Here is an 11882-nt window from a genome sequence, read left to right as displayed (position 1 = left end):
ACAATGCAGAGAAGGAAAGGAGTAACACTGATGTTTGCTGATTTCTGAAATCTAATTACCTGTAATAAACAAGCATGATGTAATCAAGACAATTATTTAATGGAAGCTGCAATTACAGTGGCTGCACTGTCTTGTGTATGTTTCATTACCAGGAAGAACTATTAAAATTGATGAGCAGCAGGCTTTCTTTAAATACAGTAGACTAATGAATTGTGCTAAGAATCATTTCTACTCCAAGAAAGACTTGTAAAAATCGATTGAAATTGTTACTTATGCAACATTTTATTCTTGACATCAAATGGACATGTATCATGTAATTACTTTTTTTTTCCTCCAGTGTGGGAAGGTCTTTGCTGTGTCTTTCAGCATTTGGCAAAGAACTTTAAGAGACAGTAAATGAAACAAAATCTCTTACTCAACACTAGTGCACTTCAGTACTTCAGTTTTAATGGACTTTTTTTTTTTAAAGCTAATTAACATAGTTCATCTCATTAGTGCCTGGCAAGCAACAGGGATTCTTGAACTTGTATTAAGAATCTGAAGCAAGCTGGTATTAGCAATTTCTATATACTTGCAAGGGGAACTTGGCAATTACATGCCTGTTCTTCCTAGAGTCCTAACTGATGGCTGACATCACAGCTGCTTTGTGATCACTCCATTTTCAGTTATACAAATGCATAAAAATGTGGAGCAACTCTCTCATTCGTGGCAAGTGTCACGGAGTTGATCAGATCAATCCATGTCCGTGACAGGGGCGATAGGCCTCTGCCCTCCCCCCCCCACCTCAGTCCCACGAAAATGGGAAGGAAGGAAGGGAGGAAAAGAGCAGCGGCAACAATCTATGGAGGAAAACTTATTTTACTATAATATTGGAATACAAGATAACACAATATATACAATTTAATTGAAATTGAGATTAATAAATCAGACAAGATGAGAGAGAGAGTTTCCGGGACCGATTCAAACCTGAAAAGCTTGGAACGGCTAGGAAAGCACCCGCCAGCACCCACTGCCAGGCAGCAAGAGAGCGCCCCCCCCACCTGGAAGGGTCAGATCCCGTGACTGCTGTAATGTACAGGGATAGGTACTTGGAATTGGGGCAGTGACACTTTAATGCCCCGTACACTACATGATGTTTTGATGTGGAATACTGAAACCATTAAAAAAAAAAACAAAAACATAGAACCATGACAGCAAGTTCTCCCCCTAAACATAAACCTAGCAACCTAAGTAGTTCATCGTGGAGTGGACGATTGGCAGTGTAAATGATCAGGGCAACTGGTCACAAAACCGTATTAAATAGGCTTTTTCCCAGCAGTTTGATAAAGATGTGTTGAGGCCCATAAGGAATGTTGGCAGTGCACTACAGTTTGCCATCATTCATTAGCCCAGAGTGTGTGGGAGCTACTGGGCTAAATGTCTGAGAGGAGAAATGTTTGTTTTTTCCCTGCCTTATCTAAAACTTGACTTTTCATTCCATTAGGCTAGTAAGATCTAAACTTATTTTGTCTGGTATTGTGGCACTTTGTACTTTCCTGTATATGAGGGGGTAAGTTAGTGCAGGTTAGCTTTTCGTTCTCTAGGATGCTTTTCATTCTCTAGGATGTAATTTGTTAGAATATTCTCTTACTCTGTATTCTCTTCAGTTTTAGGAGATGCACTTCAAACATGGGACAGCCTTTTTACCAAAAGCTTAATGTCACTGCTAGGGAAGGTTTAAAGCTTCTGAGAAAGATGATGTTCAAACCATTTTCAAAGATTTTATTCTACTCTTGGCAATATGTATGTGGGAGACATTGTTTTTATTTATACCTGCAAACCAACTATATCTCATTTGTACTGTTTAAAAAAAAAAAAGCAAAGCTTAAGGTTTCCAAAAAAGTCATTGTTTATTATGTCAGTGTGAACTCTTCTTACTTTCCTCCCCTTTTTCACCTTCCTTCCCTCCCATACCATGAGCTTATGTATAAGAAAATCCAGTTCTAGTTTGTGGGATTGCAAGCCTTGAGGACTTATTTTTGGTAATGTTTATCCACTGTCTTACAACTGGCTGCAACCTGAAGGTGTTCATACTGTAATAGTTCCTTAATTACCTAAGTTGATTATTCTTTGTGGGAAGCTTAGCGCTGTATCATTTACTAGGGTACTTTGATTTTACTGCTGGGATGTTGAAACATCCTTCAGAACTAAGAGGAGACACGGTGTGGATTTCCCATATATGAGGTAGCTCAGGAGACAGCCTGAGATAAAATTATTTCTAATCCTATCCGTTCTTTTTCTGAGTCAGGGTCAGCTAAGCTTGTGATAAAGATTCGAGACAAAACAATTTTATGAGAATCTGAACTGTTACACGAATAGTGAATAAATAAGCTTAAAGTTCTTTTGGATGAAAAATTTCAAATCACCCCAAAACTGAAATGGTAGGAAAAAATACATATATATTGTAAATACATAATAATAGACAGTGCCTTGAGGGGTCTGATAAAGAGGTTTTGAGACAGTTTCTGTCATGAAATAATGCCAATGCATCAGCTCTCTGGCAAAGTCATTCCTCCAAACAAATTAATGTCTTCAATGATGCGTCTAGGCTTGCTGGCACCGCTCTGCCAATCTACTTCCTCCTTTTGCAGGTGATTTTTAAAATTGCCACATTTATGTTTCCCTTTAAATTTCTCATTTTTTCCTTTTCTCCTCACAGCTATATATATATATATTTTTAAAGTGCTTAATGCTAAATTGCTTGCAAAATTGGCAACAGAGGCATGCTAGCAATATAATGCAGAGGCACAAGTACGGAGTTGAGAATACCACCTTGGAGTATTTCTCCTGTCATAGCATACTGTTTAAATCTGAATGTATTTGATAGCCTTGAACTATATATTCAAGAAAACTCCTAACAGAACTTCTTGTTTTCACATAATATTTGGGAACTTGTTATTCTACACTTTAAAAACATTGTTCTCTACTTAGTTTTATTTCCAGCAGATAATAGTTTTGAGGTAAATGTTTTGTGTAAATGCAACACAAAATGGACTCCTGGGAAACTGTGATCTTTCAGTAAACTCCATACTGTTCCCTCTAAATCTGGCTTGTACCATGGACTCCATGTTTGATGTTGGTGCTTTGAACATCGAGGGTGAACAGAGAACGATACTTCCCTTTCCTCCTCATTACTGATTATACTTAGGAAAGTCCTTTTGTATTTCTGTAATTTGGGTTTCTTCTCTATAATAGATTAGTGGTTATAATTTTCTTCCCTGTCAGGTAAGAATGTGATAGCGAAGTGTTAGTGTGAGCTGTTCTTAACTAAGAACTACCGCTTTAGACCAAGCCCAGTGTCAGCACTGCTTGAGTCAGTGCCCGAGGAACTGGCCTAGGCTCCTGAAAATAAAAAGGTGTAGAAGACTAGGGAAAGGAATAAAACAAGGAGGGTAGGTAGAGAACTAAATGGAGTTGCAGTTGATAAGAAATGACAAGTTAATGCCATGCTAGGCCTCTCCACCTTCCTTTCTCTAATTCTGCCTCTTAGAGTCATTGGCAGCTCCCAAAGCCAGAAGAGATGGGTCAGATTGAGCCCAAGTCTGAAAGTTCCAGCACTCGTATGTTATCTTGGATGGAGTGATCTCTGGAGATGACTATATGGAGAGACCGTAACGTTTAAATCAAATTCACGAGAGCCTCGCAAGCTGTTGTACAAAGCTTAGATGAAGTCAAAGCTGTCAACAGCACAGCCAAATACTGTTAGACCAGTTGGACCATGCTGGACACAGCACTCTTTATTTAGGTTTAAATTCAGAGAGATGTCTGCAATCCTGGAGAGCCATCTCAGCATCCCCTTCTGTATAGCTCTGCTTTTACTGCTGCAGTGCAAGGGCCTCTGGCAACAGCCTTACCCTAGTATGAGTCCACCTACTTAGCTTAATGAGGAGACAACTCTGAGAACATGACAAAATTCAGCCTAGTTTACACGCAATGTTTTCAATGGTTAATTTTTGAGATTTTTTTTTTAAAGTTCTGAAATTACTTTCATGTCCAATATCCCTTAGCCCAGATCCATCTTGCAGCATCAAAACACCTGAGAATTGTCTGCGTATTTATTTTTGTGTCCTAGAAAAATTTGCATCTAATAATAATTAAAAAAAAAGCAAACATCCTGGTGGCACTAGTATTTCATCACTCTTCACCTACAATCTATTGAGACTAAATTTTTGCTTCCTCTGAGCTACCTCACTGCCTCAAAGCCAATTCACGTGCCTCTAAAACTGCTTCTGCTGCAGTCTGCAAATCACCAAGCTCAGGTAGGTAGGAGAAATTCCTCTGCTGTTAAATGGACTGAGTATAGTGGTACCCTTGTGTGGTTTTTGTCTGTTTTTTAATCACGTGGTAGTCCCACAAACCTACTGCATTTTTCTTCTCTTCATCTTTGTATGCACAAATGTACTCCTTGGAGATGGTCTAGCTTCCAGAAGTCTGAAATGTGTGCCTTTCACAGAAGGGCTAATTACCAACATATAAATTGTAGTTCTCTGAAGATGCATCTCAAAAATTACCCCTTCCCTACACACTCAACTTCCCATCGAGCTGTTTCTGCAGTTTATGGGCTTTAAAAATAGGATGTCTGTACCTTCATTCTTAATTTGCTGCTGCACTGGGAGGGTATTCTCACTTTCTTTTGCAGACAAAGTGGGCTTTTGGAGAACTCGGGATAGTTGAAAATTCTCTGCAGGTATGGTGTGAAGCTGCTTGCTGTGAACACCGCCTTCAACTTTGAGCTCAGCAGCATCCCCTTGAGTCTCTGATCAGATGAACAAAATCCCACGTATTCCAAGAAAGTTACAAGTTGGGTCATCAACTGGGACAAAAAGGCATGGCCCCATTTGTATTTTTGTTTTAATTTTCTTTTAGAGTGGAGTTGCGCAGAATGTGAATTTTTATTACATCAAATAAAAACGTGATTTTAAAGGATTATGCCCTACAGTGGGTAAGTAACGTGGCCTTTATGGTACTTACTTTCTGTTTTGTAGTTTTTGTGTAGGTTACATCAAATATACACTATGTGAGAATCATTGTAGGCACAATCACTGAAAGGTTCAGACAATTACTGGACAAATACACGTCTTACCTGATAGCTGGCACACTCCCTCTCATACAGCTGGATGCTCCTCCTTGGCTTTGAGGCATGGCCAGTCGAAAGGTGCACATGTTGCAGCACGGACTGTCATGTTGGAGTGTCATTCCAATCCACTTAGGAAACGGGCCCAGGTATGGCAAGTGCAAAAATGAAGCAATCACTTGTAGTATGGGTTGACGTTAATAGGATTAGAATTTGCAATCCTATGTGGCAGAACGCAAATTAAAAGGAAGTACGATGACAAAGGAAGGCCAAGTAGGTGAATTTGTGTAGGTATTCTGCACAGCCCCGGGTTTCCAGCCCGGGTTTTTGCTGGTGCCACAGAGACACCACGCGGGAATGCAGACAGCCAGGACAATTAAGGGAAGGAAAGCCTCAGCTGTGCTGTCCCGGCCTCCTCCTGACCACTTCAGACAGGCAGTTCGAAGGGCAGTCTCACTGATTTAGGTAGAAGGAACCAGTTATCTCAGTGCCCGTGCCTCAAGCAGGCAGCAGTGCTCGTGCAGTGCTTCGCTGTCCCGCCCTGAGGCACTGCCTGCACGTGAAGGGCTCGGACGGCCCTTTGGTGGGACCACCGCGTGCGGGAGGGACCAGTGTCTGAGGAGGAGAATCGACGGTTGAGCTCGATCTTCACGCTGCAGGAGGCTGAGGTAAGCTGGAGGTGCCATCTGCAGCTCACATGGCAGCCTGCTGTGCGCTTTGTGCTCTCGCTGTGAGGAAGCGCCTTTCCCGCCTCGGTGCACGTGGCTGTCCTGCTCCCGCCTGGCAGCCCATAAGCTCTGCTGCAAAACGCGTTTTGCTTGTTGCTTGAATGATACAACGCAGCTCCCAAGGTCTGGCAAAAACATGACCTTGAAATTGTAATCACATTACCAGAAGCTCGTATTGGTGCTGTTTCATTTTGATCTACTTACGTGTCTCTGCAGGCTTGCTTTGACATTGCCTTTGTCTCATCTGGATGTTACAGCATAAACGCCTCCTAAATCTGTTTTACCACTGGCTTTAGCATAGAACCATCCCGTACAGCAAGTGTGCTGTGATCACTGACGTGACCGCAGAAATAAGCAGACCTGAAAGGAAAAATGTCACAGAAATTACTGGCTCACTTGCTGCAGAGCATGGCCTGGCTGCATGGCGTGGGGGCTCAGCTTCTCCAATTTGAAGTTTATTGTACAAAAGTATATTAAGTTCTAAAATATAAGTCCTCCTTCTGCAGGACAGAACGTTGTCTTGCAAGCCAGGCCTGAGTGAGTTTGATTGCATTTTGTAATCTGGAGTCATTATTTTTCTGAGAAAGTGAGCCTGGTTTCCTTGTCCAAAAGCAAGAATGGCTACTTCAGTAAAAGGGGCTTCAAGTTACAGAAGAGCTAAAGGATAATGAAATGTGGAGTGTTACATACAAAATATTACCAGAAGAACATACCTGTGTTTCTGTAGCCTTTTTGGCAAGTGTCCATCACATATGCATGATAGTCTTTGAGGTACTCTTAGCATTGCTATGGACTACAGCAAGACGTTTTGCATGAAAAAAAGAAGTGAATTCAAACAGACCAGAGCTGTTGTTGCTTCAGGAATTACCTTTTGTGAAAACGAAGTAAAACATACAGATACAGTAAAGCATACAGATTGGGGAAAAAAAAATAAAAGTTTCTTGTATGGAGTTAATTCTGGCTTGCAGCCTTACTGCTGGAGAATTATAGGGCAGCACGCAGCCTTATCAGCTGTGTGGAGACTGTCGGCAAGTTCACATGAGAGCTGGGCTGCTGGAAATTGTTGCTTTTCAGAGCTGCCCTCCTGGCCTGCAGCTGCCAAAGACACAGGCTTAGCAGCCTAAGCCGAACCCTCATTAGAGAAAAAGAGATAGAGTAGGAGAGCAGGTTACAGAGGGAAAAGGATTTGCATCGGGGTGAGGACAGGATCAGAAATTCAGTATCTATTTTCCTGGTGGTCTGCGGGTTGCTCAAGCTGATGGAGATGATATTTCTGATGGTTTTATCTTTCTTTTCTCGTCTGGTGAGGACTTCCTTAAATATTAGGGCCAAGAGATCTGGATTGTGGCATGCTATCTCAGGAGTTCTTAAGGAGAAAGAGCAAACTCTTTCTGGAGTTCGTCTATCTGTGTGTCTAATAAAGATATTCTGTAGCTACTCCAGAAGGATTAGCAATGAGTGAGTACTGCTGTGTGTTGGATGAATTCCTTTTTAATCTTTGTATATCATCTTTGTTCTGCTGATTTTCTAGTTGATTCTCTTTTTACTTATAAATGAAATGCAGTTCTTAGTAATATCAACTTGGTTTTTTATTATAAATTTAGACCTAATGATCTTCTTGTACTGGGAGTTTGATAACAGCCATCATGACTGGTAATGGACAATTTATGAGCCTTGTCCATACAGTAGCAGTGAAGCTTAGGCCTCACAGGCCCAGTTGTGAGAGTGTACAGAGAAAGAAATTACTGTATGGTGAGAAAACACCATCTTCAAAGGCAGGGATAAAAGAATGCTATTTTGGGAAATGCTGGACATCCATAAATGCAAGCGTATATATGATGAATCTTTATACATCACCTTCAGAACAAAAATGCTGTCTATTACAAGAAGCTATGGTACTATTAAATCCTCATGAGATCGCTCCCTTTCCAGTCTCCATTATAGTACCTATTAGAAAGTTTGGGCATCTGAGTAATGCGCTCTGTAATGGAGCCTCGTTCAGCTGCCCTCTGTGTGGTGTCGTTACTCCAGGCAAACATGTGGGCAGAATGATTGCCAGGCATCAAATAACAGGCGCAGGTGTGCACTTAAACACTGCAGATTTCATACAAATGAGTGAGTGTGCACTGTTCATTCTCATACAGTGTGAGCACAGCTTTCCTGTATTTTTAGGATTTTTTACCAGGCGTCACGATGGTCGTAATTATTCAGTAGTTATAAAGAGCCCCTAAGACTGGAATAAGGAGCACATTTCCTAAATGAGAAACCTGGAAGTCTTTTCTAGGCTATTTTAATGCTAATTCTATACACTTTTTCAGAGCTTGAGCTTTAATCGCCACAACTGTGGAAAAATTGGACCAAATTGAGAAATGCGTTTGGGCCATAGAGACAAAATTGTGAATTGGCGTTTAATTGTGGAAAGTGATTCTGTAACAGGTCGTTTCAGATTTTTCAATTGGTGTGAGTCAGTGAGCTTTTATGGTAACAAAATTGCACAGTAGGCCTTAATTGTGCGTAATTGTTGCACTGCAGGGTGCAGAGGACTATATTCTACATGTTCCACTGCATTCAGTTATATATTTTATTGAAGTCTGTGAAGAAGTGTACCTAACACTGTCTGATAGATGTTTGTTTAATTTGCTCTCTCTCTTTTTTTTTTTTTTCTTTGAAAAATGAAAGTAATTAGAATAGAATACTTCTCTGTTATTTTTTCACTGTTTTCAGGTGACTAATTGTATTGGATGGGCTACCTGTGGGCTTCTGCTAAAATTAACTGGAATCTTATTTCTGTTTTCAGCAGCAAGAATCTTATAAAAGGACTTCGGAGCTTAGGAGTTTCTTTAAATAATACAAAGTTCAGTTTTGTTTTGTTTTCGTACATTTGTCTGTGTACTATTCAGACTGAGTGATACTTGGTGGACGTTCAGCTTCTTACTTCAGTAATCAGTAGTAGGCTTTTCCAATTTAATTATTTTTTGTTCCTGATCCATTTGCTGGCTCTGACCACTGCATCCAGTTAGAACACAGCCTGTGATTCAGGATTAGGGAAATTTTATTTCCTCTTCCATGAGTAAAATATTTTCATCGCTGTGGACCCAGTGATTACAAAATCCCATTGTGCTGTTTTTTATTTCCTCTTGCTAAGCTTTCAAGCCATCAAAAGTGATCTGTTTTTTTCCTCCATTTTTTTTTTTTTTTTTTACAAAAACAGAGCTCAGGCCAGCACACTGTTGTTCTCACAGATTTAATGTCACAGCTCTTGTTCATCAAAAAGCCTAATTATGATGTTTGTGGGATGTGATGTTACTGTGGCAAAACAACTTTGGGTTTGAGGCTTGGGCTTTTGGGGGGAATGAAAAAAATAATCTTGACATTTCTGTAATGACTCTACCAAAAGATTCTGCAGTTATCTTTCCCTGTCAGGAATGAAAGTACTGGATAACAAACAGGAGCTGTAGCAGATCTTTTTCCTAGCTGTATTGATAAGGCGCCATCCTTATAACGTAGGCACCTTACAGTACTCCTTGTTCTTGTTAGCATCATCCAGCATGGCAACTTCAGCTGGCCTCAAAGAACAAACCACAGGAAGAATGGATTTTGATTGCACTGTTGCAAAGCCTTTTTTGTTGTTCCTGTTGTTCCTGAAGAAGCAAGAAAGGCTTTATTTTTTTTAATCATCTCTTCAGTATTCCTCCAAGGCATTCAGAAGAATATTGTTACAGATGGGGATAAGCTAGGCAGAGTTTTTGTCCCCTTCCTGCATCGTTATACCTGTACCTGATGGTTTCTGCAGTTCAGGGGAACATGTGAAAAATTTACTAATTACTTTACGATTCTTTACAATGAATGCATATATTTGGGAACAGTGCAGGATCACTGGCATCTCACCCTACTCTTGTTGGATTTTACCAGGGAGGTGATCAGTGCTTTTAGCTCTTATGGCTCTTGCTACGCTGCTTCTGTCAATGGGAAGTGCTGGTACAAGCCCCACGTCCTGCCTGACACCTGCCTTCTCGTGGTGCTCCCACAATCTCTGGGAGAGCACGAGGGAAAGGAGACATTTAAATGCTTTTTAAGACCTCCCTCCTTTAGAGGCAGTAACTGTGAAGTGGGTCTGCTTAGCTAAATAAGGTCACTTTACTGTAGGGCAGGTTTAAATATCTATTTACTTCAAAAGCTACAGCACTTCAACTAAGTGTAATGATAATTGTGTCAAGATCATCAAGTCTTTGACAATGTGCTATAGAATTGCATCAACTGTAAAGCTTCAGTCAGGTTTGGTTGGTTTTTTTTTTTTAGACTGTTCTTGTGTTATTTTTATTTTTTCTTGCTTTAGTTTTTAGTGACAGGAGTAGGAACAAGCAAGAAAAAAAAAGGAAGGAAATCTTACTGATTTTCTTACCACCTTAGAAGAGAATCTGGATGCGGTCCCAGATCATCCATCTGCCCCTCTAATGTACGTCTCAAATAATATTAATATCAAACCAGACATCTGTTTGCTAGACGTGTTCAACTGCTTCCATGTGTGGTGCTGCTGCAGCATCTGCAGAGAACAGCCTAAGCTTCCTTGTGATTTTAGCAAGGGATGGAAAGGGGAGGGGCAGCTCCCACGCTTGGGCTTGCCACCTGATTCAGAAAGGTCTGTTTGGCATTTCACTCTTTTCATCCCTCTTGCTCTGACAGCCATCGTGTTCTCTAGCGTGCATCCACAGTCAGGTTGTGCTTCTGAATTTCAAAAGCAATTAAAACTGGTTTCTCAACATGTTGTTGACTGGACAGAAGCCAGCACCAAGGTCCTGATGAGTCTCTGGTGGGAGATCAGGCAGTTTTTCCATACCGAATCTTGAAGAAAACAGCAGTTGGCTGGCCTGCACTAGCTACTCAGGCTTACTTCTTTAAATGTTCTTATCTAATTCTGATAAATTTGCTTAAACATTCACAGCCTTTGAAAGAGGAGTGAAATTTCTTTGTAGCTTAACTGAAGTGACAGGCTGAGGAACGATAGTGAAAAGGTTTACTAGTTTTATTTATTCATATAAGCATTTTTATATGTCTGTATTTTGCTAATACTTCTAACTATAAGGTGGTTACAGAGTGGAAAGATCTTTCATGAAATTGCTGCATTGTCAGTGTAGAAATAACACTAATATTCAATATGTCCCTCCTTCCAGGTTCCATTTCCAAAAGACTTCTGGTTACCTGGCAACCTATAAATGAAGTCTTTGACTTTTAAATAATACTTCATTGAGGTATAAAAAGCAAGATTTTTCCAAAGCTGAAATGCCAAAAGGCTATCTGAAATGAACAGCAGTCTTGGCAATGCCTACGGAGCTGACCACTGATACTCACACACATAAATGTGAAGGGAGCAATTTGCTGAACTCTTTAGTGGCGGTATGGATTCAATTTCGAGTACAGTCAGCATGTATTTTCCTAGCTGATTATTAAATTCAATTTGCAGATTCTTACTTAAGGTCACGTTGCTTTCAATAGGTAAATCATATTCTTCATCTCTTCCAGGAAAACCAGGCATTGGCTGCTCTCAGTCTCCTTTAATTTCTCTACCAGTTGGCTGCTGTTTCTGAAGTGTGGAAGAGAGGGATAAAAAGATAAGGATATTTAAAGTGGTCACCATTATCCTGACCAGCCAAATATTTTGGGAGAGAAAGAGGCCAGCTCTACTTTCCTCCTCCTCCTGCTCTCATCTTAGAAGGAGTCCAATGCTGTGTGGATATTATCCATGTTTACCTGCTGAACTGAACGGAACATAGAAAGCCCAAAAAGAGCATGGTCAGGATGTACCAGTTTTTCTGCCATCTGCTGGAACTATGGCTCAGGTACATCTTAGGTAGCAGCAACCTTATTCTATAGATGTAATCCAGTGTAAGTCAAACATTCACTACTGTCTTATGCATCAGTGGATGCGGTTGATCTCAGTTCTAATCCCCTGTAACTAGACCTTCCACCCTGCCTGGTTTTGTGATGAATCTCGTGCTAGAGAAGCCTTTAGAATGCATCTTACTGTGGTGAGTCTGTGAGGC

Source organism: Lagopus leucura, unplaced genomic scaffold (assembly GCF_019238085.1).
Source record: "Lagopus leucura isolate 7727_CA_CO unplaced genomic scaffold, USGS_WTPT01 Super-Scaffold_100019, whole genome shotgun sequence".
Classification (NCBI taxonomy): Eukaryota; Metazoa; Chordata; class Aves; order Galliformes; family Phasianidae; genus Lagopus; species Lagopus leucura.
The sequence above is the reverse complement of the archived record's forward strand: the minus strand, read 5'-3'. Positions refer to the sequence as shown.